A 6403-nucleotide genomic window follows, 5' to 3' on the forward strand; every position below is an offset into this window, starting at 1 on the left:
AATGAACTCCATTCTCAGAAGTATTTTGTGAGAAGACCAAATTCTTTGCCCTCCCTCCAAAAAAGATACTTCTGTTTATACTCCTGAAAATGATGTGTTTATTACACCACCTCTCAAGAACAATCCCCAAACCTCTTTGGAGTGAAGAAAACCTTCTTTAGAACCCATCACAGAGGCGTAGTGCAAGAGATACATAAATGGCTACTGTTTCAGAGGATTGTGTGCACAGCTGGCTGACAGACCGTGAGAAGAGATTGAGAACCCAGCTGGGTGGCCCCTAGCTGCAGAGCATGGCCAGCCAGGACTGCAGGGCCTCCAGGGCATCCTCTTCCTCCTCCTCATCTTCTGAGGCAGCTGTTGCTCCTGGAGGTTCAGGCTCTGGAAGGGCATCATTCACTTTACTAAGTGCTTTGCCCAAGGCTCTTGCTGTAATTTCAAACAGAATTTTGTTGATTTCCATTTCTGCTGCCTCTTCTATTTCTTCCTCATCATCCATGCTTTCAAAAGAGTCCTCTAACATCTCTTCTATGAGCCTAGCCTTCATCATCTCTTTAGACAGCTCCCACATGGTGGCCTGAATTTCTGGGATCTGCACTAGACTCTGCAGGCCTTCATCACTTCTGTGCTCTTCTGTGGGGAACCGGCCACCCGCAAAACTGCCAGCTGGTTCTTCATGCCCATGAGCACAGAGTTCATGTGAGCTTCGGATGCATAGAGCTTGCTTACAGCCTTCCTTGACCTGATCATCTCCTCGGCCAGAACCACACAGACGTCTTTCTGATGCTTCTTGGCAGCATCTTGCACAGATCATTTCACTTTTTATTCTTCTCTTTGAATACCTCTTATTTGCCAGTCAACAACTCTCATTTCCTTTCTTATCTTCAGTGACCACTCATTGACCAGCTCTTTGGACGGCTTCTCTTGGGTTTTTCCAAACAGCCCCATTGCTTACTGTACTTGTCTTGCCCCTTCTGGCTTTTCCTTCCCTGCAACCAGGCAGGTCATGGGCAGCTGCCTGGGTGGGGCAGTGAGAGGACTAGATTTTTTTCCTTTTATTTCTTCTTTGACTTAGGATTTTTAAAATAGCATGTTTTTATTTCCAAGGAGTTAAGTTTGTTTATCCCTATATTGAATTATTAACACAAATATAGCCTGTAAAGTCTGTACTTTTTAGAATTTATTGTCCTCTTTGTGGCCAGAACATTATTAATTTTTGTATGTGTTCCATGGAGCTAAGCAGAGAATATATGTTCTCTGATGTTAGACATTGTTTTTTAGAGCTTGTTGATTATGTTATTAAAATAATCTATGCCCTTACTTATTATTTATCTACTTGAGCCATAAAATTCTGGAAGAGGTATATTAATTTCTTTCACTGTATTTCTTCAAAGATGTAGCTGTGCTTATAGAACCTGTTTATGTATTTGACGGCTTGTTGTTTTGTGCCTAAAATCTGATGCATAAGTTATGGGGGAAAATTCTCCTGAGTACAGGTGAATTGCATCTCTTACCATTAAATAATATCTCGGTTCTGTTTAATGTTTTTGGCCTTGTTGCTTATTGGTATTTTAACTACTGCACTGCTTGTATTTGCTTTATATATCTCTGCCCATACCTTCATTTTCAACATTTCTTTGCAACTTTGTTTTGGATGAGTTTCATTTTTCAATTATTTTAATATGGCAATGATAAAAAATTTAGGGAGAATCTATATGCTTTTATTTTCATTCTATCCATTATGTTATCTGTTTTCTTTCTATTTTACTGTCTTGTTATTGTTTTCTCTCTTTATTACCTAGTCCTGCTATGTCAAATTTTTCTTCATTGCCTTTTCAAATTTGGTAGTTTAGAAGTTCTTCTCTCTTTTAAATTGTGCTGGTTGTTAAACCTACAGTTAATTTTTTACTTATCTGTTATAACACCAGAACATAACAGCTATATCTAATTCTATATACCTTACTTTTTAATTTCTCTGTTCCTCATACCTGAGAATTAGAATGGTTTTACTTCCTCACTCTGCCATGTGTTCTGTTTTTCTATCTTCTGAATTTTTTTCAGGAATTTCAATATGATAACAAACTCTCTCCAGGCAACAAGTAAGGACATTCATTCACAGAGCTCAGCTTACTTGTTTCCTTTTTCCCAGTGATCACCATTGTTGCTCATGTATTGCCTGGTTTTCTCGTTATTTAATGTGGGAGGGTAAGTCTAGTTCCTCTAATTCCAACACAGCTAGAAATGAAAGTGTGTGCCTTTTTAAAAAAAAAAAAATCTTTCCTAAGATTTGGTAAAGCCTGTTATTTCATACACTTGTGTCTCTTGCTACTTAGGGAAATTTTCTCTCATAATTTAATTTTTACTTCCAATTTGTCTCCTTTTGAGTTCCAGAAGGAATTCCACATATTGAATTAGTTCCTTGTTGGGTTTCCTGGATTTGCCCTTTACTTTCTTTTCCTTCATTAATTCCACCTCTTAGCATCTTGCTCTGGGTTCTGATCCATTTCTCCAGTAGATTTTCCACCCTGCTAATTTGCTTCTCAACAGGGGCTGAGCCCCCGGGGAGTTGTGTGCCTGATCGTGGTGTGCATTTCTGTAGCACCCATGCAGGGCAGGCTGTGGGACCCCAGGAGCAGTGAGATCCTCAAATGGTGTGAGGCAGAGCAGAAACTTTCTGTCATAACAAAGCAGTGAACGACTCCTTTCTAGACTATGAGGAATAAAAGGAAACTGGACAGCTGTCATTTGGGAGGCATTAATTTCTTTCTGAAATCCTAGGGTGTACAGTCTTGTGGAGAAAATAAAGCTTTCAGTTTTGTACTCTGGATGAGCTAAGAAACCAATGAAAGGTTCTGAATGAAGAGCAAATAGGTGTTGTGTGGGATATGAGGATTCCCAAGTAAGCCCAAAGCTAGCTCACTAATAGAGATAGTGAGGGATGAAAGTATTTGGGAAGAGTTTATCTTTGCGAAAGTAGAGTGGAAGACTCTCAACTAAAGTGACAAAATTTATTCACAATAGTCACAAGGTGGAAAGAACCCAAATGTCCACTGTCAGATGAATGGACAAACAAAATGTGCTATATACATACAATAGTATAGTATTCAGCTTTAAAAAAATTCTGACATGCTATAACACCAATGAACCTTTAAAATATTATAGTAGGTGAAAAAAAAACAGATACCAAAGGTCAAATACTGTGTCATTTCATTTATGCTAGGTACCTAGTATAGTCAGATTCATTTGACTATATTTCATTTATGCTAGGTACCTAGTATAGTCAAATTAATAGAGATAGAAAGTAGAATAGTGGTTACCAGGGGCTGCGGGAAAGGGGAAATGAGGAGCTACTGTTTGATGGATGCAGAATTTCAGTTTAGGGTGATGAAAAATCTGAAGACGGATGATAGTGATGTTGCACGACACTGTGAATGTACTTGATATCACTGAACTGTACACCGAAAAGTGATTTAAATAGTAAATGTTGTTGTGTATATTTTACACATATATACACATAGATATATTTAGAGAGTATATTGGACCTCCCTTCTGCTCAGTTTTTCTGTGAATCTAAAACTGTTCTAAAAAACAGTTTATTTTTTAAAAATGCAATTTATCTAAACTTTACATTGTGGTGGCAAAGAATATGCAGATGATGGCCACAAAAGACAAAGATGTGTGTTGGAAGAAGCCTGGGCCATCTAAAACAATCAACTGGAAAAAAGAACAAAGAAAAATAGTTATGCAGTCACATAGTCATTCAAAGCTACTTTATATTGTTTCGAGGAAATAGTGTCAGATCCTGGTATGACTGGGAAGGAGGGTGGGATTAGAACATGTTTTGCTATTAATCTGCACAGTTCACTCTAAGTGTGTCTTTTTAAAAAGTAGCTTTATTGAAGTATAATTGATATACAAAAACCTGCACATATTGAATTTATACAATTTGATGAGTTTGGACATACACTTATGCCACAATCAATGTAATAAACACCCATTACCTGAAAAAGTTTCCTCATCTTCCCCCCTATACCTTTTTTAAAAATCCTCACCTGAGAATAGTTTATTGCTTCTTAGAGAGAGAGGAAGGGGAAGAGAGAGAAAGAGAGAAACATCAATGTGAGAAAAAACATCAATTGGTTGCCTCTCGCATGTTTTCCAACCAGGGTGGAACCAGTGTGTGGGACCACACTCCCACCAACTAAGCACCCAGACAGAACCCCACACACACATTTAAATAGTAAATTTTTTTTACACATTTTTTGTGTGTGTTTGGTAAGAAAACTAAATGAGATCTAGCCACTCAACAAAATTTTAAGTCAACTATAAACCCTGGTTGTACAGCAGATCTACATTACTGAAACTTTATATCCATTAAACGCCAACTCCCCATTGACCCCTATCCCACCCTCTGGCAACTACGTTTCTACTCACTGTTTCTAGGAGTTTCACAATTTTAGGTACCTCCTATGAGTGTAATCGCGCAATATTTGCCCTTCTCTGACTCAATTATTTCACTTAGTATAAAGTTAGGATGGCTGTTAACAAAAAAGAAAAAGATAAAGTGTTGCCAAGGATGTGGAAAAATCGGACCCTTTGTACACTATTGGTGAGAATGTAAAATGGTGAAGCAACTATGGAAACAGTATAGATGTTCCTCAAAAATGTAAATGCAGAGCTACCATATGATCTAACAATCCCACTCCTGGTTATCCACCCAGAAGAACTGAAACCAGGGTCTTGAAAAGATGTATGCCCTCCCATATTTATTCGTCGCACTATTTACAATAAGCAAGATATGGAAACAACACAATTGACAGATGAACGGATAAAGAAAATGTGATACCTACATCCATAGGTATATACATATATAGTGGAATATTATTCAGCCACAAAAAATAAAGAAATTCTGCCATATGTAACAATCATGGACGAACATGGAGGACCTTATGTTAAGTGCATTAAGTATGTTTTGACTATTAGGCCTCTGCACAGTTAAGTCTCAACAGCATTAGGCAGTGATAATTCTCGTGGTTTTATAAGAACTTTACTGGATGAGAGAGAGAGGGAAAAAAATAGATTATCCCTCTACCCCTCTCTCCCTTCAAATCTGATCTTGGCTTTTTTGCATCATTTGTAGATGATGAACTCAAGTCCGGTTTAGTCATCAGAGCAAATGCATTTTAAGTTTAAAAAATGTACAGCCCCGTTTCCAAGTTTCATTTAAAATTAGAGTTGCTCCCCAACCTCAGCTTAGGCCCTCATGGTCCCCAAAAGTTTCCACATTCCCTGCCTTTCTTCTCCTTTCCTTTGCCCTTAGTAAGCCATAGGCTGGGGGTGAGGAGAGGTAGAAGAGGTAAGGAACAGGGAAGATTCTGCTGGGTTGGCAGTGATGCAATCAGGCCATGGTGCCCAAGGATGGGGTGCATTCCCAATGTGGCTACTTCCTCTCACTTAGTCCTGCGACATAATATCACAGACCAGGTAACTTACAAACAACAGAATTTTATTGCTCAGAGTTCTAGAGGCTGAAAATCCAAAATGGTGTGCCAGTACGGTCAGATGAGGGCCCTTTTCCGCATTCTTGCAATACGCTCACATAGTGGAATGGGCTAGGGAGCTCTGTGGGGGTCACTTTTAGAAAGGCACTAATTCAATTCACAACCACCCCACCCTTATGCCCTAAGTACCTCCCAAAAGCCCCACCTTCTGGTACCATCACATTGGGGCATTAGGACTTCAACATATGATTTTGGGTGGCGGGACACCAACATTCAAACCATAGCATCTTCTAATGCAGTGATTTTCTGGATTCCTTAAAGGCACTTCTCCCTGTAGGTTTCCCTCTGCAGCTGCCTAGATGTAGGCGATTTTGCAGGCTACATACACGTCATACCTTAGTCACAGCCCACCACCAGAACTTTCTTCCAGGCACTGCTGTTGAACCTAATTCAAAAAGTCTCTAGCCAGCTTCCCCCAATGTGGCCTAAAGCCAGTCCACCAAGAACCACTCGGGAATCTTGATCCACCATTGCTGACAAAGCAGTTCGCTCCCAGTACAGCCCTTTCCCACTCTTGCTCTGCCACCTTCAGCTGCTCTGGGTACTTCACTAGGACTCATGCTCCTCACCTTCAGGAAGCATTGGTCAAGTGCCAGCTTGGTGGGAGGTGAGGCAGAACTGACAAGGCACCATCTTCCCCTCTCACAAGGTGTGAGCAGAGATATCCCAAAGTTTGCAGCAACACTCTCCAAAGAAATTCTCTCTTTCTCTCTTCATCTTTAATAAAATAGGGGTTTCAGTAATCAGTTTTTATAGGGGTGGTCAGGCGGCTCTGCTTAGAACATCAGAGATTTGGAAACCATCGTGTTGCTGTTGGTCCTTGTTACCTCAGCTAAAACTAAGAC

The 6403-nt window shown here is 39.7% G+C and overlaps 1 pseudogene; it reads right to left on the reverse strand.

The window, feature by feature from the left end:
• Nucleotides 1-277: 277 nt before the first annotated feature.
• LOC112297363 (charged multivesicular body protein 3 pseudogene) lies at nt 278-945 on the reverse strand (annotated as a pseudogene).
• Between the last annotated feature and the right edge of the window lie 5458 nt (nt 946-6403).

Source organism: Desmodus rotundus, chromosome 11, assembly GCF_022682495.2.
Source record: "Desmodus rotundus isolate HL8 chromosome 11, HLdesRot8A.1, whole genome shotgun sequence".
Lineage (NCBI taxonomy): Eukaryota > Metazoa > Chordata > Mammalia > Chiroptera > Phyllostomidae > Desmodus > Desmodus rotundus.